General features: G+C 33.1%; 1 long non-coding RNA gene across 1 annotated transcript in view; it reads left to right on the top strand.

Moving 5' to 3' along the window:
* Nucleotides 1–21,769, top strand: part of LOC125753337 (uncharacterized) — a 28,750-nt gene extending 6,981 nt beyond the window's left edge. The window contains exons 3-4 of the long non-coding RNA XR_007404920.1: nt 6,485–6,536; nt 21,103–21,769. This is a non-coding gene — a long non-coding RNA (uncharacterized LOC125753337). The remainder of the gene's footprint in view (nt 1–6,484; nt 6,537–21,102) is intronic.
* The last annotated feature ends 5,142 nt before the right edge of the window (nt 21,770–26,911 follow it).

Here is a 26,911-nt window from a genome sequence, read left to right as displayed (position 1 = left end):
GTACTTCATATACTTTATATACATATATATGGATATGTACCTTTATTTAAGTATATCTTATATACTTATCACTCATTCATATATCACTTGCTTTCAACATCTGCTCATCCTGCTCTGCCTTTACCCCTCTGACTCATTGTCTCATTGCAGTCATTCCTCTCTTCCACACACTTCTCTGCTTTTCTTTTCTTTGCATAACAGTATCTTTGCTCAGAAGTTGTAGAAGCAGTTAAATGAATGGGTTGTATCCTAGACTACTTGGTTCAAATCTCAGCTCTGCATTAACCATCTTGTGACCTAAGGCAAGTTAAATTATGTCAGTTTTCCTAATCTCTAAAAGGAAGATTAAAATTGCATTTAAGAAATAAAGGAGTATAAAGAGTCAATGAGTTAACGGCTGTAACAATTCTTATACAAGGGATGGCACATAGTAATTAAACATATTATTTTACTCTGACTATAAATCTTAAGTGTGCTTATCCAGCCTCCACCTTGCTCATTTCATTTCGCTGTTTCTTTCTCTCCCTCCAATTCTTCCACTTACTTTCTACACACAACCTTTCTTCTCTATCCTTCTCTCTAAAATTCTTCCAATTCTTACATTTGTCATGTAAAAACCTGGAAAGCAGTATGAGAATAAGCAATTTTAATTGCTCCTATCACCAGAGTAAAATTACAGGATTTAAGGGGGCTATTTGATTTCATTTTTTCTTTCTACCTGGACAAAGTATTATATTTAGTCCTGTGATTATTGTTTTTGGGAGTAAGAGTATTAACTCTTTGAACCCTAAGCATATGTCCTTTCTTTCATGATCCAGTGCATTCTATTTATCATTTCTATGATTCAAATTTGCTGCCTTGGATTATCTGTATTTTTCTTCTTCTAACATACATTAAGTCTGCCTTTCCCCCATGCTGTGGATTTTCTTCCACTATTTCCTCTCTAAGGTTATTTTTTTCTTCAATGAATTTCCTTAACAATTTGTAAACTACTTATAAATCTTGTCATGCTATAACTGAGGCTTCCTCACATCATTATCTAAGTTAATCAGTTATAAAAAAGAAATCATATCCCAAGGCAGGTGGTGGGCTTAGAAACCTGCAATACCAATAAACATTACACCTGAGGGTACATGGATCATACTTGAAGAAATCTAGAGCTAAATTCTCACAATTAATCCTTTCCTATATATTTAATCTTGCAAACTCTTAGGGCTACTTCTTTTCCTAAGGAAGGAGATACATATTGCCCTGAAGTGTTATGTTAACTTAGCATTATCTTTCTCATTATGAACGTAAATTCTGGTCCAGGAATTAGGATTTTATCATATTCTTACCAATATCAACTAACTCTTTGGTCAATATCTATTTTCTGTGGTTTAAGCCTAACCCCACTACTTGGTTGCTGGGTAATGGTTAATCCCAAACATACCTTTATACCTACTGTCAAAAATTTATGTTATACAAAGAAAACTTCAGATTCCTTTTTAGTAGGTAGACTACATTATTCTCAATAATTCAGATGGGTTGTATTTCAGTATTCTATCAATCTAAATTCTTTAATTGTTTAAAATTACTTTTAGTGGTTTAAAAGTTTCAGGAGTAACCTAGCTTTCTTATGGTCAGGAAAGAGTAATTCATCAGAGAATGGCAGAATTGTAAAAATCATTAAAGAGTATTAAAGAGTATCAGGGCACCTGGGTAGCTCAGTTGGTTAAGCATCTGACTTTTGATTTCGGCTCAGGTCATGATCTCCATGCTGGGTATGGGACCTGTATAGATTCTCTGTCTCCCTCTTCCTTTGCCCCTCCTCCTGCTTGTGCACAATCTCTCTCTCTCTCTCTTTCTCTCTTGCTCTCAAAAAAAAAAAAAAAAAAAAATTTAAATTAAATTAAAAGAAATAAAAAGAAATAAAATAAAGAGTATCTAGTTTTATTTTAGCAAATTTCCACCTTTCAAACAAAATATCTTGAGGAACTCTAGCATTGGAGGAACTAGGAAACATCAGGGGACCATGGCCAAAGCCAAGGGATTTGGAATTCCTATCATTGTTAGGCATTACCTTTCACTGGTATCTGCCTTGGCCTCTCCTTCCTGTACTAGAAGCAATCAATGATCAGGAACCTCTCCAAAATACTGAGTTTCAATGGTAATTTAAATAAAATGCTTTCTAAATCCTTAACAGATGCTCCAATAAGCAGATTGAAAACCATTGTGCTAATTTAAATCTTGTTTTTATAAAAAGAAAAAATAGAGGGAGACATATATAATTAAGTGACTTAAATTTAAGATTATAAAAATAATAGCGGGGTCCCTTCTACCATTTTATTCAGTGCATCCTTTGACAATCACTTTGTCAAATCAATTTGTTTTAAGTACAAATCTTATGTCAAAAGAGAAGGAGAAAAGTCTTTTCTAACTAGAGATTTCACTTGAAAACAAATTTTATTTGTTAAAAACAAATATTTTTCTTTAAAAAGCTATTAATGATTTTTTGCTATGTGTCTTTCAAAATTTATGACTATTAAGTATGTTGAAAATGTTTTACTTTCTGTGTAAATTGAAGGATAAAACTTTGATAAAAATTTAAAAGAGCAACTATGACAGAAGCTTAACATTAGCTGCAAGCTATTCCTTCTCTCTTTAAGATATATAGTTATAGCACTTTAAAATCAAACTTAGTACATTTTCTGTGCTATGCTTGGCTTTTCACCCTTTGCAATTTACTTATAGATATTCACCCTTGACATATTTATCTGTAGCTACTAAACATCTCATGATTCCTCATATCATAAATTTCTCAAATATATTTAAGAGTTCAAGAGAAAATGGCAAGCCTTAGGAAAAAGGATCTAGCCTACGAAATATGTTTTTTAAAAAAAGAAAATTCAAAAACTAACACAATACAATTTTCTCTTAAGTTTTATATTGGTTTCCTTTAACAACCTTGCCTGTAACCTTTAAAACCCAGTTACAAAGTGATGGTATGTGGCATTTTAGTATATCATCAGTGAGCATGTCGTGCATAACCCATCTCTAGAATGTTCTGTGAATGCTTTTTAATGACTCCAAAGAAGAAGTTAGCTGGTATAAAACAAACTGAAATAAAAGCCTCTGGCAAAATGTTGATGTTTTGATCACAGCTCATGTGAGAAATAAGCACGGGTAGTTTATAACAGTCCCACAAGAAAATGTCGCATGGTATATGAAATATAAATATAAAAATGACAAGAACCTAAGTTAAAGGACGTTTGACAGAAGTACCATATTTTCAAAGTTTGCTTACCCATACCTTTCCTGTCATAAATAACTGGAGTAATATTTGATGAGCAGAAAAAGAAGTTATAAATATAATATTGCTTTGGTACCTGAGGTTAATGCACTTAATTAGCACACTAACATTAAAATAAGACCATCCAATTTGCCTACACAATCAGAAGCAGAACATTAAGCGTTTCTCATTAAGTTGTGTTCCCTTTTCCTCATATTACTTTTCTTCTTCCTGTCCTTAAATTTATGTACACTTCTAGGCTTACTCTTCTTCACGCTTCTGCATGAGAGTCACAAATAGTATTTTAATGAATTCATATCCAATATAATGCCAATCAATATCTCTTCCAAGGAAAATTCCATATTTTTGGTATAGGAATAAGTAAGAAATATACACAGAATTTTCTTTCACTTTAACAATTGATTAAGGCTGCCACTGCTTTCTTTTTAATGTCAAAAATAACCTTTAATTTGGTTGTTAAATTTTCCTTTTCATTATATTAGTTTTTACTCAAATTTCTGAAATATACTCCTTAAATTTGCTTTAAAACCTTATATTTAATTTTAAAACAACTTCCTTTTTGTATTTATTTCCACTATATGACAGTTGGGATGACAAACCAACGATATGAATATATATTTTGTGTGTGTATTTATACGTATAAGATACCAAAAAGAATGCTTATCCTTGTGATGATAAATTGTAAGCATAATAGGATGCCTGGGTGGCTCAGTGGTTGAGTGTCTGCCTTTAGCTCAGGGTGTAATCTTGGGGTCCAGGATAGAGTCCCATATAAGGCTCCCTGCAGGGTGCCTGCTTCTCCCTCGCCTATGCCTCTGCCTCTCTCTGTCTCTCATGAATAAATAAATAAGATCTTTAAAAAAAACAAAACAAAACAAAACAAAACAAACCTGTAAACATATCTACGTGTTACTTACCCAATGGATAAACTGTGCCACCCATTTAAACAAAATAAATTTGTTTTTTCTCCAAGAGTCTGAATACTTTTATGTATGGAACATTTCCCTGAAGATGATTTCATACAGGATTCAGTTTCATTTATTCAACTGCATATATAGATTGGTTTGGCACATTATCTTTGTGTCATATGATGTGATAGCACCATAAAGACACAGAAATATCAGTCCAGGGTGACAGAGCTAAAAAGATATATAAGAAATTGCCAAAACAGAGATCACATGTTTGTATTGTACTTTAGAAACCTCATTTTTTTTATTTGACAAAGGGAAACATAAAAATAGAAAGATTGTTTTATGTTGGTGTTTTTTGTAGGTCATCCCTACAAATTCCCGATCCTCCTCTCTCTTTGCTTTAAACTGTCAGGTATCCCACCGAGTCTTCTCATGGATGCCTCATTGAAAGCCTCTCCATGTGTTTCTGAGAGATGTGAAATCTGTGAAGTGAAGAAACATAAATTACTCCTTTTTACTGGTGGAATTGCCTATCTCACAAGGTTCAGAGGTAAATGTGTTTCCCAATAAATAAAAAATTAGAGATGACAGCAAAATGCATTATTTCAATTCAATTCAGTTTAATTCAATAAAAATTAATTCATCAGCTGGTATGTACAAAGCACCACTTTAAGTGTCCACTTAATCTTTGAAGGAGAATTTTCCTAATTGGAGAAAAAAATAAACAAAAAAATAATTTTTCATATATACCAGTAGGGAGGCAATACTTGTCATGATAGCTGTTGGACTGACCTGAAAAAAGAACAATGTGAGGAACACTTACATGGCTACTGCAAAGATGTACAATTGCATAACTTCAAAGTGAAGGAATAAAACTGAAGTAAAATGAGCACTGGAATAAAATATTTTCTAATTTTTATAAGAAAATGAAGCAAAAAGTGAAAAATTAACAATCACAGTAACATCATAATTAATGTTTAAGTGCGAGTCATGATTAAAATATACTATAAATGATAACTGATCATGTTTATACTTATAGCATCAAAAATATGCACTGAAAAAAATTAACATCAACCTGAACTTTTGTCTTAACAACTACATTTTATTTATTTATTTTTAAAGAATTTACTTATTTTTTTTAAGATTTTATTTATGTATTCATAAGAGATACACAGAGAGAGAGAGAGAGAGAGAGAGAGAGAGGCAGAGACACAGGCAGAGGGAGAAGCAAGCTCCATATAGGGAGTCCGATGTGGGACTCGATCCCGGGACTCCAGGATCACGCCCTGGGCCAAAAGCAGGCACCAAACCCCTGAGCCACCCAGGGACCCCCAAAAGATTTTATTTATTTATTCATGAGAGACACAGAGAGAGGCAGAGACATAGGCAGAGGGAGAAACAGGCTCCATGTAGGAAGCCTGATGTGGGACTCGTTCCTTGAATTTGGATCACGCCCTGAGCCAAAGGCAGACGCTCAACTGCTGAGCCACCAGGGGTCCCAACAACTAACATTTTAAAGAGAACAATATCATCACTTCATGTTTAAAAATGGCTTTGCAGAAGTGGTGAACCAAGTGCTAGTGTAATGTTCGCGTCCATATCACTATATTTTTTAAGTCTAAATGGAAAAATACAATTTCTAGCATTTCAGATAGATTCCCTCTTCAACATAAATATCTGAAAAGGGAGTCTATTTTTGTTATTGTTGTTCTTGCTGTTTAGGCTCATAGAAAAAATACCTTAGAGCTATATTTTGCTTCATTATAATTTAACCTCTGAAAGGCATTGAAGAATAGGGTAAGGTATAAGCTCTAATATCGGGCAGAGATATATTAGATTCCAAGTTTAGGTGATTTACCAAGTGCAAGACCTAGGTCAAGTTACATACTTTCTCTTTGCCTTTTTTAGGTTACTCTTCTATAGAGCATGTAATTATTTTCCTCGTGTTCAATGAATCAGTAACAACAATCCTTTACCCTCCTAAATAGAACTAGTTGAAGCAAAAGACTGAGATATGAGGAGATCAAAATATGCTAATCAATATAATAATATTGATGATAGTGGCCAACATTTGCACATATCATATATCTTGCTTGGTACTCTTTGCATATATCAATTTAACAAGTTTCCAATCCTATCACTATTAAAATTTGCTTGCAGAACAAGGATGTGATTTGTGGCTAAGTGCACTTGAAAATATTCAACACTTCCATTAGCCTTCCCTCCCAGCTCCCAACACACATACACATTCCACTCCTTATTAAGTTATCGTTTATCACAGGAAGAACTGGACAACGGTGGACCTCTGTTGTTGATGGGACATTTACTCATAGGTAAGGAGAAAATAGGCATTTCTTTAGGATATGCTACTCTATAAGAAAAAGGCTGTTTCTTCTATCTTAAAGGCCCTTTAATTTATAGACATTTTTAAGTTCTAAGTAATACTTCCCCTATCATTATAAAAGTAGTTATTTAAATCTCTGATAATATAAAAATTTATGTTTGAACACCTTTTATGAAATGCTTCTCATAATTATGTGTGAGACTTAAGTGAATATGCATTGAAATTTAATTTTTCTCACAGGTATTTAAAATGTCCTGTTGGAAGAAAAGATAAATTAAAAATATCAGGAATGTGAAAAAATCTGTTATTTTTTTCTGGTATTTTTATAAGCCAAATATAATTAGAAATGGCTATCACCTTGATATTCATAACTAAGCTATATTACTTATAATAGTCAAAGCTTTATCAAAATTTTATTCCAATTTTGATTATGTATTTAAACACCACTTTTCCCCTGTTTTGCCATAACTTCATGAGTATAAGGTGCAAATATTTTGCTTATTTCAGAATACAATGTTTAAAAATACAGGAATTAATTTTTGATTTTATAATTGTTCTTATCAGAGCTAATAATATCTACAGAACTATTAAATCATAAATGCTATTGTATAGTTGTAAAACCAGAAGAAAATATTTATTTGCACATGAATTTGAACAGCATAAATGACTGGTTTTCCCCATACAGATTTGTTTTATTTTTTTACTGAGCAGGTTAAAGTAATGTAAATTGCATATCATCAAAAAATTTTTAGAGTGCCTGATGTTATAATCTAAAACATAATGTGCAGTGTAACTAGTAATTATAATAGCTTTGAATGGATTCATTGGTAATTATATATTTTTGAATATTTTATTTCAGTTTTAATGTTATTTAGTCAATTAGAATGATGACATTAATAATAATGACATTATCTGTTAATATTGATAAGCATAGCATGGAGCAAAATGTGGAATTCCCAGAACTGTTCTACTAATCCGCTTTTATAATGACCTAGAGAGACACATTTCCCCAGAAAATATCTCAATTTCTGGGAGACTGTAATACTAACGTACGCTTTATTTATACTACATTCTACCACTGTGAAAGATTGCTTCCAAGAATTCATCTAATAAAGAGTATCTTCGTATTTGTACTGAGTGATAAATTCTTAAGTCATGTATCTTACCCTCAATTTATAAAATCACCTATGTTGGTGTTATTTACAGCAGAATGTTTTATTTGCATAGCTTAGCACGAAAGAGGAAAATTAACATACAGGTGAGTTGAAATGAACTTAACACATGAATTGTTATTAAAAGTATTTAAAGAGAAAGACTCCTGCTAACATTATAATTAAAGTAACTCATATCAAAGCTAACTCTTATTATGGTTTTGATTTGCATTTCCCTCATTAATGATGTTGAGCATCTTTTCATGTGTCTGTTGGTCATCTGTATTGTCTTCTTCAGAAAAATATCTATTCAGGTTACTGTCCACTTTTAATTGGATTATTTGTGTTTTTGGTGTTGAGTTGTATGAGTTCTTTATATACTTTGAATATTAATCCCTTATTGGATATATAAGTTTCCAATATTTTCTCATCCAGTGGGTTGCCTTTTTGCTTGTTGATAGTTTCTTTTGCTCTATTTTTTAGGTTGATGTAGTCTCAATTATTTATTTTTGCTTTCGTTTCCCTTGCCTGAGGACATGGATATAGAAATTGACAGATCTAAGATTGATGTCCAGGAGATTACGGCCTGTGTTTTCTTTTAGGGGTTTTTTGGTTTCAGGTGTTACATTTAGGTCTTTAATCTATTTTGAGTTCATTTTTGTGCATCATGTAAGAAAGTGATCTAGTTTCATTCTTTGCATGTACTTCCAATTTTCCTGACACAATTTATAGAAGAGACTATTTTCTCCCCATTGTATATTTTTACCTCCTTTGTCATAGATTAGTTGGCCACATATGCATGGATTTATTTCTGGGCTTTCAATCTATTCCATTGGTCTGTGTGTCCATATTTGCTCTAGTACTATGCTGTTTTGATTACTATAGTTTCATGGTACGTCTTGAAATCTGGAGTTTTCTCAAGATTGCTTTGGCTATTTGGGATTTTTTGTCCTTTCATACGAATTTTAGGATTTTTTTTTCTTCTAGTTCTTTAACTTATCTGAGAAACTCTGCATATAAAATTCTGCACTACTCTAGTGCAGGTAGAGTAAAAGGGACACAAGATAACTATGCATAATAATAACATTTATCAAAAAAGTATGTTTTTATTTTTGTAATGTTTGATAAGGGGCTGTGCAGGCATAATTGTAAAAGAGATAGACACTGGTCTTGCTATCAAGAGCTTACCTGTTAATAGGAAAATTGTAGTAAACAATAAGGGTATTGAAAGGGTGACTGTCCTGGAACCTTGAGGCTCAGAGAAAACTCTCTATATGCAGAGCTGAAGGAGTTGCTAACATATTTTAAACAAAAGTTCTAAAAAAATAGGAATTAAGTATTATTTCTACAATTTTGTAACAAATAACTGATGGGTGGCTCCATTAATCAGATGGACACATTTGGGAAAGAAATGATGAATAATGTATTTCACAAAGACTCTACAGGCCATTAGGTACATGAATTTGGAATTCAGTAGAAAGCCAGAGTTATAATTTTTTGAGTCATCAGCACAGAGACAGCATTAAAAGAAGTGGGACAAAATGAAGTTATCTGGTGATAATATGAAAAAGGTAAAAATGGGACTTTGGACTAATCTCTAACCCATCACCACTTAGAGATAACGTAAAGGAGATACATCCAATGAGGGAGACTAAGAAAATGCAGCCAGGGAAATCAAAGGAAGAGAAAAAGGATGCTATAAAAGCCAAGAACAAAATTATTATTATTTGTTGAGAAAGAAAGGGTAAATGTATATCTTGAAAGAGAAAGTAGACAATAAGCCAATAAGAAAATAAAAGTGATTGTTAGCTTTGTCTGCCTGTGAAGCACAGAAGTTCTTAATAAGAACAGATTTAGGTGTGATGGAGTTGAATACGGGTTGCAAGAGAAAAAGAATAAGACATACTCAGAAAATTGATTACCATTCAAAATTCTGGGATTAGTATAGAAAGAGACAAGTGGCAGAGGATGTAAGGAATGAAACTGGGGCCACATCATGAAGAGAATTTTAAGCCCAGTCAGGAATACGAACTTCATCCAGTGTAGTCAGTGAGAAGCCACTGACATGCTTTAAGTAGGATAACGACATGATCAGAATTTGGTTTAGGAATATCATTTCAGCTGCAATTGAAATGTAGATTAGAAAAGTGCAAGTGTGGAAAAGATGGACTGGTAATCTAGGTGAGAGGAAGCAATGTTTTCATAACTGAAAGATTGTGGGGGTAGGTGTAGAAAGATGTAGAGGTGCTGGAGAACAACTTGGGAATTAAAATAACTTGTTGGTAGAACATAGGAGTGCAGGAAGAAAAGAGTAAGGTGGTGCTTAGATCATGACTTGACCAGCTGGGCTAATGGTTATGACATTCACTGGGATAGGGAATATTTTAGTAACAGAAGATACTTTCTTCTGTGCTGTTCATTCTATTTTTTACTTGTCTATGGGCATCTCAGTTATATAACCCCATAGGCAGTTTGGTAGGGAGAGCTACTGAGTGGAGCTCCTGATAATGATCTGGCATGGAGAAATAAGTATAGGAAATAATAGCCTTAGGTTGGAAGTGGATGAGACTTCCAGTTAGAGAACATGGAGATGTATTCTCTGTATACTCATTTCACAGGATGTGAAATGAACTAGAAGATGATCCTGGGAAGTTATAATAGCTCTTAAAAAGCAGAGAACATTAGATGCAAAACGAGTTTACAGAGGCAGATATGTATAGAAATTATCAAAAAAAAAAAAAAAAGAAATTATCATAACATCAGTAAATCTACAGAAACAGGCTAAATCCATTGTAATTAATATGCTAGTTATAAAAATATTTTCCTATTTGCATGTAACTAGGAAAATAGTCGTTTACTATGAGATTTTAATATTTGTCTACTTACTAAATAAAAAATAAACTTAAAATTTCCCCTTAAGGGAAATTATTCATATATAAATATGAATGACCCTGCTCAAACTTTCCTTGTGGCCACAGATATATATTTTTCAATTTTTATCACCCTTCAAAAGCATTTCGTATTATCTCAAAACATTACGATACCCAAAAGGGTTTGTCTGTATGTTATAATAATGGAAAAGAGAATTTTAATTTATATTTGTGAAAGCTGTGCTTTGAGTAGCAAGTAGAATTTGCCTGAATTTAAACCAGGTATGGAGACATAGTCTACACTAATAAGGTAATATGCTGATATGAATTTATCCTCTGCTATAGTTACCATTTAATTGTAAATTTTACAAAAGTAATTAAAATGTTAAACTGAAATGTTAACATGATTTAAATTTGGCACATTTCTTTCACTAATCTTGCAGAGTTTCATGAAAAAGTAATCAACCACCACAACACCTTACATTAATAAGGTACTATTATTTCATTTTTTAAAATGAGGACACTGAACCACATACTAGTTAATTAACTTGAGAAAATGAAGAATTAATGAGAGCAATGACTTCAGATTTAGTGAAGGTTAGCAAGGCAAAGTGACAACATATATATTGCTATAATTTACATACTTCACTCATTTAACCTAGTTGGTGTGAATTCTACAAAGGTTATGATCAGTACACCTTGGAGAAGCAACCTAGTTTCTTTTAGTTCCAGAAATCAAAAAGGTGACTCATTATTATAAATGGCTCTCCACAGGGTTCAACAACTTATTATCCAAAATCATGTGCTCCCTACTTCCCAATACCTTATATTGAGACAGAAGAAAAATGAGTTGTCAGAGAAAGGCAAATTGAGGTATGCTCTATGGATAATTAACTCTATTTCTTTAAGTTAGCCATGCAAATTAGTATAAAGCCACAAGTCTTGGATTCAAAATAAATATATATTCTGGTAGATGCATAATTATCAAAAGGCATTTTTGGTGAATATTGCCAGATCCACTTCTGTATTACCTTGTCTTCTCAACAGGTAGAGATTTTTTTTTTTCTCTCTCTCCTGGAGGAGTAGTTCTTCCTCAGGTGTAGAGCAATATTCCTTTCTAAGTCTGGTCCAATTACCTGCACTGTTATTATATGAACTGTCAACTATGCAGATACCTGGGATGCACATCAGACATACTTAATGGTAATATTTTATGATAAGCCCAGGAATCTGCGTTTTTAATTTAGTACCTCAGGTGATTTCTAAGGACATTAAAAATATTTTCTTAAGGGTAATCTTAACCTGAATAAGAGTAATTATAACCTGAGATAGGATATACTTAAGGCCCTTTCAATTCACATTTATGGAAGGAAAAAGAGTTGGTAATTGGATAATTCACTTTATTCTATGAATTTAACCTTAACTCTTTTTTATGCTCTGGTTATCAAATTTGACTTCCAAATTTAGCCCTGCCCCGGAGTTTCACCTTGGTATTTGATATATTTCTAAAATCTCTTTTAAGAGTGGTTTCTTTCTTATCCATAGACTGTCCTCCAAACAATTTGATTGTTAAATCCGACATCACTACCCAGTGGCTGTTCTGTCCTACTCACTGACAGATAAATATATCCTATGCAAAGACTATCCCTAGAGTCTCTCCTTCTGTTCTATCCACTTTTTCTAAAACCTCTAGCATTTGGCCTCTCTCTGCTTTAATAACAATCATACACATGTACTCTGCAGGTACTCTGATGGTTAGACTGAAGCATATTTGTTGGTGAGAGCAGCAGGTCAGCCCTCTCAGGACTTGTGCTAATGGGTCAATTTATAGGATAGAATCTTACTCATTATGCTAGTAAGTTCAATGCACAGAACTTTACTGTGCTCTGAAGATTTCTAAAGTTTAACTTACAAAAAATCACTGCTATGCTGGGACTACAGACATTAAAGGCAACAATTCCTATTTCAGCACTTTGGCCTTAATAATTTAATTTAGGTGAAAGAGACCAAATACAAGATGCAAAAAAATTCACCAAATTAACATCTTTTTGCTATCTATTATACTATAAGCCAAATGCTAGATGCCTCAATAAATACATGTATTTCCTAAAACCTATGTTTAAAGTCTTTACAAAATAGAAGGGAAGATATACGTATAGAACATAATAATTATGATATAGAATTGTGCTGCCCAATTTGGTAGCTATTATCCACATGTGACTATTTTTTCCATTTTATTGAGATAATTATAGATTTGCATCCAGTTGTAAGAAAGAATACAGAACAATCCCATGTACACTACACTGTTTTTCCCAATAACATCTTACAAAATGATATTTTAATGTAATATACAGGATATTGATACAGTCCAGATATAAATTACTTCCATCACGATAAGGATCTCACAAGTTACCCTTTCATACTCAGACCCATAACGCTCCTACCCTACCTCTTCTTTAATCACTAACAACTGCTGGGGTGCCTGAGTGGCTCAGTTGGTTAGGCAATGGGCTCTTGATTTTGGCTCAAGTCAAGATCTCAGGGCCCTGGGATCTCTGCATAGGGCTTACGCTCAGTGGGGAGTCTGTTTGAGGAATCTCTCCTTCTTCCGCTGCCCCTTGCCTCACTCATGCTCTCTAAAATAAATAAATCTTAAAAAAAAATCACTAGTGACTACTAGTGTTTACTAGTTTCTCATTTCTACAATTTTGTCATTTCAAGAGTGATGAACTCATACAGCATATAATCCTTTGTGATTGAATTTTTTCATAAAGCATGATTCTTGGGATATTCAACCAGTTTGCTGCATGTTTTGGTAGTTCATTTTTGAATGAACTGAATAGTACTCCAAAGGTTGTTAACAATTTACCATCTGAATGATATTAGAACCGTCTCCACTTTTGGGCTGTTACAAATAAAGTTGCTATACACAATTGTGTTATCCATTTTTGTATGAACAAAACAGAAATCTTTATTTCTCCAGGAAAAGTGCCCTGATGTACAATTCCTGGGTCATATGGCAGTTTCATATTTAGCTTTTTCTTTTTTCTTTTTTCAGTAACTACCAAACTGTTATTCAGAAATGTATGAGTGACCCAGTTTCTTTGCATCCTCACCAACATTTGATACTGTTGGTATATATTTAATTTAGCCATTTTGATAGCTGTGTAGTGATATCTCATTGTGGTTTTAATTTGCATTTCCCTGTTGGTTAATGATGTTGAATATGTTTTCATGTGTTTATTTGATGACTGTATATTCTCTTCAGAGCCATGTTTGTTTATGACTTTCATCTATTTTCAAATGGATAAGGGGATATCATGAATAATGTTAGCCTAATTTCAACAAATACAATGAAATAGATAAGTTATTTAGTAGAATAAATTATCAAAGCTAACTCAAAAAGAAATAGTAATCTTAATAGTTCTACATCTAATTAAAATTGAATTGGCAACTTAAAACATCTCACAAGGAAAACTTAGGACCAGTTGGCTCCTAACAAATCTACCTAATATTATGGAAAAAAGAATACTAATTTTGCACATAATACTTCAGATGATTGAAGAAGAGAAGATACTTTCAATCCTTTTTAAGTTCAACATTCCTATGATACCAAAATAAAAGACATTCTAAAAAGTAAAACTACAGACCAAAAATTCCCATGAACATATCTGCACAAATAGGTAACAAAATTTTAGCAATGCAGATACAACAGTAAATTAAGAAGATAATTCAAACATGAACATATGGAATTAACCATAAGAAAGGATAAGTAGGTTTAACACTTAAAAAACAGTTTAATTCCCCATAAAAACAGGCTAGAAAAACTATACAATCACTTCCATAGTTGCAAAAAAGAAAAAAACTTTTGAAAAATTTAACATCTATTCTTGATTTTGAAACTCAGCAAACTAGGAACCTCTGCGACTGATAAATAGCATCTATGAAAAGCCTATGGCTAAAATCATAGTTAATGGTGAGAGAATAAATGCATTCACTTTAAGATGAAAAATAAGACAGGATAACAACTCTTACCATTTCTATTTCATATTATATTGCAGGTTCTAGTTAGTGCAGTACGTAAGCACAAGAAGAATCCAGATGGTAAAAAAAAACTTTCTATTTGCAGATTACATTATAATCTATATGGAAATTCTTAGGAATCTCAAAAGATCTACAAGCACTAGTAAGCGAGTTTAGCAATTTTGTGATATAGAATCAATATATATAATCAATTGAATTTCTACATATTAACAATGGATGACTAGAAACTGAAAACAATATCATTCACAATAGCATAGCACTTATAAAATTCTTAGGGATAAATATGACAAATAAATGTACACTGAAAACTAAAAAAATGATAAAAATAAAGAAGACACATAATTAAAGGATATTCATTTTCATGAATCAGGAGATTCAATATTTTTAAGATGTCAGTTGTTATACCTATTTATCTGTAGACTCCATACAATCCCAATCATTTCTTAGCAGAATGTTTTGTAAAAATTGACACTATGATTCATGTAAAAATGCACAGGATTTAGAGTAGTCTAAACAGGGCGGCCTGGGTGGCTCAGCAGTTTAGCGCGGCCTTCAGCCCAGGGCATGATCCTGGAGACCTGGGATCTAATCCCACGTTGGGTTCCCAGCATGGAGCCTCCTTTTCCCTCTGCCTGTGTCTCTGCCTCTCTCTGTCTCTCTCTGTCTCTCATGAATAAATAAATAAAATCTTAAAAAAAAAAAGAATAGCCTAAACAACTTTCAAAATAACTTCTTAGAGAACAAAGTTATAGAATCTACATTACCTGTCTTATTATAAAACTACAGTAAACAATCTTGGTAAACAATTCCTCTTCTCATGTACTGTTTTTTTATTTTTAAGGTTTTATTTATTAAGAGAGATAAAGCATGAGTGGGGAGAAGGTGGAGGGAGAGTTGGAAGGAGACTCTACTGAGCAGAGAGCCTGATGTGGGGCTCAATTCCAGGACCCCAATATCATGACCTGAGCCGAAGGCAGGCACTTAACCAGCTTAGCCATCCGGGCACCCTTGTTTATTTCTAATATACTTAATAAATCATGTAGGTTAACATAAGCACAGCATTTCACATGAGTATATATGGAAAAGAAAGTTTTTTTTGTTTTTTTTGTTTTTTTTAAATTTTTATTTATTTATGATAGTCACACAGAGAGAGCGAGAGAGGCAGAGACACAGGCAGAGGGAGAAACAGGCTCCATGCACCGGGAGCCCGATGTGGGATTCGATCCCGGGTCTCCAGGATCGCGCCCTGGGCCAAAGGCAGGCGCTAAACCGCTGCGCCACCCAGGGATCCCGGAAAAGAAAGTTTTTACAAATTCTAAAAAATAAAATACTAATGTCATGTATGACGTTTGTATTTGACACCACAAGCAAAGAGAAAACTTTGTTTACTTTTGATAATCAGCAAATGTTCAAGTTTCATTATAATCTGCCCATTTCTAAGATATTTTACTAAAAAATAAGGGTACTTCAGATATTATTAAAAAATCTGTCAAACTTCTGAGACCCACTTAGGCTTTGAATTTGAATTTAGGATTTAAATTGTTTGTCTCCTTTGGAGTATATTGATGAATATAATGATACTGGCAGTGCTTAAACTCTCAAAATAAGTTAGCAGATTTTCTGTGAACTTAAAATTAATTCCCTCATTTTGAGGTAGAGATATGCACTTTCGTGGCTGCAAGATGGCATATTTAATGGTATTCATATCCAAGTAGAACTATTAAGTATTTCTCTGTTTAAATATTTATAATTAATTATTCTATACCAGCATGTATTCTATATGCTCTATACCAGCATATAAGTTTAGCTTTAGTTATTATATACAACTTTGAATTAAGTCTTTTAAATACACATCATATTTCAAACTCACCAGTGGTAGTAACAATAAATTATAAAGCATCTAACAACAACAAAAAATGACTTCAAAAAAGTCCTCTTTTAGGTTTATTCCCATTGACCAAATCACTTTTCCAGGAAAATATTTAGCAATTAAAGACCACATTTCTGTGTGTCTACATTTGTTTGCACAAACAAAACAAAACAATTTGAGCATGCACATAAGAAATTTTCAGGTTTCATCTTGTTTACTGTCACTGGTATTTTTGTGCACCATAGGAAATTCATTATTAATGTTGCAATGCTTTAAGGAAAGAGATGGGTCTCTGTTGTACCCAAGCTTTATTAAAGTGGTGCTGAACATACATTAAATAGTAGGAATATTGACATTTCTCAAAGATGGCCCACAATAAGACATATTTACTTGTTTCAGAAAAAATATAAAAGGGAACCAAAAAGATAAATATTACACATGTAATATTTATTATTTCATGTACAAAAATATATAGCTTTCACCACAATACTTAGATTGTAAGGGCACATTAAACTTTAGATTCTATCCACAAAAGTTGGATATAAGACATCATACCCGTTATTAAGGCATTACAAATCATATATTGATGACAGGAACCCTATTACTTTTTACAGTAAATTAAAGTGTTTGAAACCAAAAGACATAAACTTATAAAAGATTTATTGAGTGTGCAATAGACAATTCAATTCAGTCCAAAATGTTTTAATGGGTACTGTGTGTTTGCTTTCTTTGCTTTTCTTTCCAGAGGCAATCATTTCACAAGGACAATCTCAAGGTTTGAAGACATTTTGCTTTCTGACTGTATTGAATGGAAATTTTCTTTGTTTAGTTTATATGTACATACGTGTAGAAAGAAGATTATGATAAAGTAGCAATGCTTACTTATTCACACATTATCATTACACCACTGGGGAAACTGGTTTCGTTCAAAAATGTTTTAGAATGTATCTGCCAACAAAGGAATAAGCTATTATCGGTTGTTTTTCTGTGCATGTCACCTTTGCTTAAAAACCTTGATTGTGCTAGGATTCTAATTCATTGATTTGTTTCAACAGTTTCAGTTGTGGGTATGACTGACCAGTTTTATCAAAGCCGTTTCCTTTCTAGTCAATCAGGGACAAGGAGTAAAAAAAGATACTTATGTATATACATTTTTTTGCCCCAATGATTAGGAAGATAGACATTAAATTATCATTTTACAAAGCTTCTCTCTTTTCAGGCAATTGTAGGATATTATCCACTTAGTTGTTTTGTTCTGTTGTTTTTTTCTTCTGTGAATATTTTGTGACATTTCATTTAAAGTGGGTTTTGAAGCACTAGGCTTACTTTAGAAATAGTCATCAAAACTTGTCATGTATATAATTATAAGGTGCAGAAAAAAGTATATTTAGAGTGTACAGAATTTAATCATTTGAAGGAAAGAACATCTTGTGGTTGACTTTATGAACTCATTACAACTAGGAAATCTCCAGGGTATCAGGATGTTGAGTGATAAAAATGTAATATTCACTACATTGCCTAAGGCTTTTCCTAATTTTTGGTCAAGTAACTTAAAAGTCGTCATTCAGTACAAACTAAAATTACTTATTTAATCCAAATTACATAGGTAAAGATTTAGAAGTTCCTTGTTAACTATATTTTTATTGTATTATTTCAACATTTGAGAGGATTTTACTCTTCTATAGATGATTATTACCTATTAGAATAATGAGCATAATTTTCAAAAGATACTCATAAGAATATTGGGATTATGTGACTTTAGGCTTTTAAACTATATCTGCTTAATACACACACACACAAATGCACACATACACAGATGATCACAGGAATATTTTTTAATGTAAAAATTCATGCTCCAAACTGTTTCAACCAGGTCATCAAGAAGATATTTTTAAAAAATGAAACCAGGTCTGACCTCTGGGGAATATCACTGATTCAGGCTAATTCCAGATCTGTCATCACCATCTGTTTAACATTATCCTCCAATCAGTTGGGGGTTACTAAGATAAGAATTTGCTTAATATCCTTATCTTCTTAATTCTTCAGAATTTTCTAGTGATGTAATCAAAACCCTTCTTGAAGTCAAAACAAATTTGAATGATTACTACCTGTAATTTTATCTTCAAATTAAAATTTTAGGCTAATTTCTCCTTCACAAAGCCTGTTGATTATAACACAAATTCTTGTCATTGAATTTGATTACAAATGAACAAAATGAAATACCGTATTATTTTTTGAAAGCTGTAAGTTGGACATTCTAGTTTCTAGTTTTCTTTTGTCAATGCTCTGTTTTGTTCTTAAATTAAATATATAGGTTACACAAAATATTTAACCTATAAATATCTTTCATATTTTAAGGTACACATAACAAGTTTATTTTTATTTAAAGAGGTATTTAAAATCTTCAAGTCTTGGGGATTTATCTTTCCAAATTGCCATTATGAGTACTGTTTGTTGTTAAAGTCCTAACTTAGAGTTTACTCTTCCCTCACTCCTTTATAAAGCTATATACCTTCAAACCCTTCTGACACGATCTCTATGCAATTTGATCTTTTTTATCTGACATTTCTCATAGTCTAGTCTGTGTTAATACTTTGTTCACTCTACATAAATGAAAATCTTGAAAAATAGAATACAGAGAAAGATTTTCATACTTTGTTGTCAGATTTTATGTTAAAAGATTATTCAAAGTTTAATTTTGATAAAATCTGCACTGTTAAAAAGTAGAAAATTAACTTTTGATTTGTAGTATGTTTTAAAGCTTGAGTTTTCCATAAAAGGCCAGTGAAAATTAATTGTGTCCTAAATGGGTATACAGAAGGTATAAAAACTCATTAATTAAAAAAAAAAGAAAAAATTTGAAATATCTAAGAACTCATTATATCCTTTTACTGTTTTCTATTTAAACATTTCAATACTGAAACATCTTCTTTGATTATCATAAGAAAGTTATATGTTATATTTCATAGTGATAAAGTGAATATTATTCTGTTCATTTTGGGAAGATTATTAATCTTAAATGACAGGCTATCTATTCTATAGCTATGGTTTATTCTGCTACCCATAAGAATTATCCATAAATTTCTGACTAGATATGAATTTCTATAGACTGACATAAACTTGACTTATATAACAATTTACAATGAGAAGAGCCAAGATATTAAAAGATCACTAGGGGATGTCCACAGTGATGCATGACAAAAATCTGACAAACAATAATCTCCATAAACTCTGTGCTCTGCTTTAGAAATTAAAGTTAATATTTATGAAATGGATACTTCTAAAACTTTTGAGACTCTATACTATATAAAAATATTAAATATTATTTCTTACTAATTGGATTTACAAGGCAAAGATTAGATGTGGTGTTGATGCAAATTAGAGGCAGCAAATTTTATGTTTTTCCTTTTCTGAGAAAATATACTTGAGAAACAACAAAAAAAAGGGCTACTATAAACAGATCTACTGTGAATAGGAAAAAAATAAAAATGTAACCGCAGTAAAAACAAGCAAACAAAATATTAGATTTCTTTTTTGTTTTTATTAAGAAATTATTGTAAACCAAGTATTATTCTAAATAATTATTAATTCTCACAACCCTATAAAGTTGTATTCTTATCCCACTTATTCAAATGAAAAGAGGAGTTGTAAAGAAATCAAGTAACTTAAACAATGAACATACTCTGAGTGATATCATGTAAGTCACAGAATAATACTTAGCATCGAGGTAATCTGCATACAGAAACTGCTCTCTTAATTAATCAGTATTTTTTACTTCATTTTTAAGAAAAACATGGCAAACAAAATAAATTTTGTAACAAAGCTTTAATAATGTTAGTAAAATTGCAACAGAATTTTAATTATACAATATTGTTTTCAATTCTTTATTTCTTTTTCCTGTATTATGTCATTCAGCAACTTCATTAAGTAGGTGTTGTATTTTCTTCTTTTCCCAGCTAAGTAAGAAAAGGCATAGCAGATTATATCTCACATAGTCAGGAATATGTCATGTAGAAACATTTCTTTCCCTTGGTAGGAATGTTGCCAGAGATTCAATGTGTCAGTTAAGCAAATTCTGGCTATCTGAAAATGGTAGTTATAGTAGATATCTTTCCTTTGAATTAGGGGGTGATGACCCCTTTCCTTCTGAGAAAAAAATTTCCGTTCTTATTGTCTAGTCTGTGAGGTTGGTCTAGTGGTTGGAAATTATAAATGCAGTCCTTTCTCCTAGATACAGTTAATTGCTCCAATAATAGGCATGTCACTCACATGAAAATGATCAGATTTCGGGGATCCCTGGGTGGCTCAGTGGTTTAGCGCCGCCTTCAGCCCAGGGTGTGATCCTGGAGGCCCAGGATCGAGTCCCGTGTCTGGCTCCCTGAATGGAGCCTGCTTCTCCCTCTACCTGTGTCTCTGCCTCTCTCTATGTGTGTCTTTCATGAATAAATAAATAAAATCTTAAAAAGAGAGAAAACGATCAGATTTCTTCCATAATATTCACCCAAATTGGAACTAGATAAAAAACAAATTTTTAGATGTGAGCATTGAGAAATGTTGGCCACCAAATCACCTTCTTTTTTTTTTTTTTTTTTTTTTCTTTTTTAACTTTTATTTATTTAGGATAGTCACACACAGAGAGAGAGAGAGAGAGGCAGAGACATAGGCAGAGGGAGAAGCAGGCTCCATGCACCGGGAGCCCGACGTGGGACTCGATCCCGGGTCTCCAGGATCGCGCCCTGGGCCAAAGGCAGGCGCCAAACCGCTGCGCCACCCAGGGATCCCCCAAATCACCTTCTATGTGTAGAAGAATGAAGAATAGGAAGAGAGGCTGGAACAGATATGCAGAATGAAGCTGAAACAGGAAACAAAGTCTTCATGTTATTTTTCTCTCTGGTTTCTAAGGCTCAGATACATTATAGAAGTCTCCATGGGTATCTGAGACTTCAGAAGTTTTCTCTTTTGATTCAGTTACTTACTGAGAGGTATTTTTCACAGCAAATAAAGGATTATAGTAAATGCAATCATCATCTTCTGAGACTGAATACCAAAGTGGCATTGGGTTGGCCTTAGGTTTTAGCACCTCTCATCTCCATCAGTTGACAAAAACACCCTAAATAACAAAGATTTAATATGATGGTTTAATGTAGAAAATTGATGTCTTCTTTTTTTAAATTTTATTTATCTATTGAGAGAGAGAGAGAGAGAGAGAGAGAGAGAGGCAGAGACACAGGCAAAGGGAGAAGCAGGTTCCATGCAGGGAGCCGGACTCGGGACTCGATCCGGGGATCTCCAGGATCACGCCCCAGACCAAAGGCAGCGCTAAACCGCTGAGCCAGGGCTGCTCTTTTTTTTTTTTTTTTTTTGTTTTTTAATTTATCTATTCATAAAAACAGAGAGAGAGTTGATGTCTTCTTAATATTATTTATACTGTGCATAAAGATAGCTTCAAAAAACTGTTGTTTTAATTTATCTGGAACCATCAATGTAAGTAGTGCTTTCTATGAAAAGTCTACTTTAAGACATGTTCCTAAGATTCCAACCTCTCATACATGCTGACAGACTGAAGTCTCTCAAACAAGAATTTCTAAATCACCTTCGGCCAAAGAATATTAACTAGAAATGGGAATCTGAAAAAAGCAAGTAGAGATGATTACCTGAGCTCATTCAGGTGTGATGTTCACTGTATGAAATATTTGTCTAATATCTGTTTTTAGCAAAAACTAATTGGGAGGCTTAGTCATATTGAAAAAAAAAGATAACTCACAAAAGAACTTGAATTTTAAGGAAAAAAAAAGACTGCTAATTTATTTCTGGCAATGCTTAAGTATCCTAAATAAATATGTCATCTGCTACTGAGCCCACATACTTGAAGAGAGAAATTAACCTAAGTTTAAAAGAAAAAAAGAATAAAAAATATTTGAAAAGACTTGCTTTCTTTTTTTAAACTGAAATATAATTGACATATATTACTTTCAGTTGTATAATGTAGCATGCAACATAATAATTTGATATTTGTATACATTGTGAAATGTTCACTACAGTAAGTTTAGTCAACTTCCATCACTGTATATAGTTACAAATTTTTCGATGAGAACTTTTGATACCTACTTTCTTAGTACCTTGAAAATATACAATACAGTATCATTAACCAGTACCCTTGCTGTACATTGCATCCCTATGACTTATTCATTTTATAAATGTAAATTTGTACCTTTTGATTACCATCCATTTCACTCATGTTCTAACCGCCCCGCCTTCCCTCTGGCAACCACAAATCTGTCCTCTGTATCCATATGCTTGTGTTTGTTTGAGATGCCACATACAAGTGAGATCAGATGGGATACACGAAAAAAAAAATATATATATATATATACACCTGCTTTCTTGAAGGGGAAGGACCTCATTTAAGCCTGGATACCCTGAAGAAAAAAGGTACAGACATTCAGAGGAGTTGGTGAGTGCAGTTGGATGATTTGGAGGTAAGAGTTTCTTTACCAAGCAATAACCAAAGCAGAATTCATTGTTTCCAAGGCTGTTGCAAACCGAAAATAAGGCAGTATTGTTTTGTTGAAAAAACGGAGAGAAACTGATAGCAAGGCTACATGAACAGAAGGGCAATCACTCTGGGTTAGATACGATATTGAGGAAAATTTGCAGGCAAAACAGGTTGTTCTGACAGCTAGTCAGAGAAATTGGTCTATACTTTGCCAAGCTTACAGTTTGTTTATGTCTTACCTCATTATAGAAACAATTTGAGATAAAATGTTAAGACTGATAGGGTTGCTCAGGAACTAGTCCCTAAATATTCCCATTAGAATTTCTTAGCTCTATAATAAACCCCTTATATCATTAAAAATGGATCAAAAACATGTGTAGTTCTGTTTCTTACATTCCTTACTGAAGCTTACAGTGCATATAGGCAAAATTATTGTTCAAATTAGTAATGAGGTAACATCTAAGTGATGAGTTTAGGAGTAACAGGAAATGCTCACTCTCAGAATTTATCTTCCAGTTAGTCTGATATTGATGTAAGAATGAGTTCGGAGCAAATGGGGCTAGGCAGGGAAAGATTAGGGAAAGGCCCAGACTCAGGCTTCCAGAAATCTGTGGGTTCTCATAAACCCCAAGGACACCGAAAGGCCCAGAGTCAGGCTCCTACCTATCCCAAGAAAATAGAGATGACAGTAAAAAACAAAGAAAAATAATAAACATGGCTTCCTAGCTCCAAAATGTTAGGGAGTATCTCCCTTTAATGGCAACTAAGTAATCAGAGAAACTCACCAGACCGCAAAGAAATATGTCATTAATGTGTTATCAATAGTCCCTACTCAAACCAAGACTGCACAAGAAGCTCAAGGCCGTGGGCTCCCTGGCTAGGTTCTCAATAAAAGACAGCCACTAAAAGCCCTCAGTGGCAACCCTGTTGGGACCCCTCTCCCTTCTGAGAACTTTCTCTGTATCTCTGTATAATAAACTTCTATTGCTTTGCTCACTCTCTGTTGTCCATATATACATTCTTTGATTCTGTGAGATAAGAACCTAGCTCTCTTGTATCAATATTAAATACCAAAGTTTCAAAAAAATATAAGAAATTCATCCTCTTGATTTGCATTAATTTAGCATTCAGGTTTTCCTTGTGTATAAAATGGATAAAGTTGGAAATCTTACCATATTAAGCCTCTTTCACCAGGTATTGTTATTACATATTCTCGCCCAACAATATGGTTCTGAAAGATTTTGAGACAGGTGCACACTTAAAGAATGGACATGAGAAGTGGGGACAAAGTGCAATACTGGAATAGAAAATGAAGAAAACTATTTATATGGGAAACATTTTTCTCTCTATGCTTCTGTGACACTACCTTCTTTTCTTCATCAACTTTCTTTTCTATACCCTCCTTTTTGTCAGTTTCTTGACTTCAACTATTACTCTCAATAATAAATGTTTCCAAAGCATTGTCTATGTTTTTGACCTTTCTGTTGATCCATAGCCCTTCATTCCCACTGCTTCCTAGACCTATTAACATACACACATGCACACACACACACACACACAGACACACACACATTTTATCTCTGAATATATCATTTTTCTCTCAAACCTAAACATTCTATGTCAAAAATTTTACTTTTACGGGCCACAATAACTAAAATATTGAATCTTCTGTCTTCCTTGTCAAAGCAATATTACCAAATATTCCTTTTTTTAAAAAAAAGATTTTATTTATTTATTCATAAGAATACACGGAGAGGAGAGAGAGAGAGAGGCAGAGACACAGGCAGAAGGAGAAGCAGGCTCCATGCAGGGAGCCTGACGTGGGACTCGATCCCGGGTCTCCAGGGTCAGGCCCTGGGCTGATGGTGGCGCTAAACCGCTGAGCCACCCAGGTTGCTCCCAAATATTCCTACTAATACTGCCTCTTAGCTCTTTCAATCTCTGCCATCTAGCAGAGACAGCCAGAGCCACTGGCAGGGTGTTCCAATACGAGTGGTGTGACCTGGCTTTAAATCTCAGCAATACCATAGGTAAGCCTTAGGAGTTTGTAAGATTCCTAAGTGGTTAATACTATTCCATACATTAAATTCCAAAACAATATTTGACCTGAACACATTGAAAAATGAATGATTTAACTTCCTTTTCCCTTATTATTATTTTTTCTTTATTTTAATGGCATGATAATCCTTGCATATCTGATTTTTCTTGAAGCAAATGCTATAGAAAGAAATAGGTATTACCATTTCACATTCAGCAATCTGACAATAATTTTAAGGTAACAGTAGCAGGATAGCAGGGATCGGTGAGATTGTAGAGCAAAATGGACTCTACTATACTGTTGTTCAAGGTGCAAATGTGTATTATCATTTTGGAGAACATTTTATAGTATCAGTTTACAGCACAGTGAACTCCCCCTAGTGAAACTCTCAAATCACATAAGTTCACTGTATTAGGGTTCACCAGGGAAACAGAACCATCAGATGGAGTTAAAAGGAGGGAGAGATTTCTTTCTTTCTTTCTTTCTTTTTTTCTCTTAAGGAATTTGCTTATGTGATTGTAAGGACGGGTAAACCCAAAATCCACAGTGCAAGCCAGCAGGCTGGAAGTTCATTATGAGTTGGCATTGCAGTCTTGTCTCCAAAATCTGTAGGTCAGGCCAGCATGCTGGAAACTCATTCTATGTTACAGTCTTGAGACAGAATAGTTTCGAGAAATGGGAGTCTTTTAAGATCTTCAACTGATTGGATAAGGCCCACTCACATTATAAAAAGTCATCTTTTTAAACTAGAGTCAACTGTAAACAGTTAGCCTTCCTAGTAACATCTGGACTAATGTTTGACCAAATAACTGGGCACCAGAATTTAGCTAAGCTGACATATAAAAATTAACTGCTATAAACTAAGTTTTTAGCATGTTAAATATTTCATCCCAAAATTAACTGAATTGCGATCATTTGGGGTTTTACTTTTTTTTTTTTATCATTTTGGGTTTTAATAGTTTGCCAAGATATCAAGCATCATATAAAATAAACCTAACAGAATGTCCCTATTAATAAAATTAAATCATAATCTTCTTTCAACTATTAAAAGCAATGTATGGTTTAAAGGATTAAAGAATTAAGGTAGTTTCCAGTATAAATTTATAAACTATATATATTATATCTATGGGGAATCTGTTTGAGGTAGCTTAACAGACATTTATTTTGTTCTCAAGATAAATCTCTATTCTTAGCAATTTCCTAAATGTTGTACATTTTTTTTAACTACAATCTACCTTTCATTATTAATTGGTTTCTTGTTACATAGCCACAAAACACCAAAGATAGTTCTATAGAAGTGGATGACGCTCTTGATGTGAGCTGACAAATGCTGATTGCAGTGTGATAATATTAATGTTCTGGCCAAATTCACAAAGGCTAATTCTTTGAACCTACCAAATGATGCAAACTAAATGTCAATTATTTTTTTCTTCTAAATTTATCTTGCATGTCTCATTCGTGGACTAGAAGCCTTTTTCAAACGCAAGGTCAAAATAGCCCCAGTACTAATATTGATCTAAAATGTGTTGATATTTAATTAACAAAAGGAATCTGGGGGGAATATAGCAGAGCCACTACTGAGAACAGAAAAGAATATGCACATATGGAAGACTTATTTTAGATTAATTTTAATAAAAATAACTGATAAATATCCACTCTCTTGGGCTATAGACAAATTCCTGATTTGCCTCAATACCAGATTACTAGTTACAATTTCACTTTTACAGTTTAAAAAATAAAACTAACAATATTGTGGTATAGCTAATGATTGCTCTTCATTTTATTTTTGTACGGAGGTAGCTAACATTGAAAATTAAAAAAAAATAATAATTTAGCTATTGTGAATAATTTAGATCCTTTTCTAACACTCATCCCATGTGAGAGTAAGCCTTGAT

Source organism: Canis lupus, chromosome 22 (assembly GCF_003254725.2).
Source record: "Canis lupus dingo isolate Sandy chromosome 22, ASM325472v2, whole genome shotgun sequence".
NCBI classification, from domain to species: Eukaryota; Metazoa; Chordata; class Mammalia; order Carnivora; family Canidae; genus Canis; species Canis lupus.
Note: the sequence above shows the minus strand (reverse complement) of the source record. Positions and strands in the feature narration are given on the sequence as shown.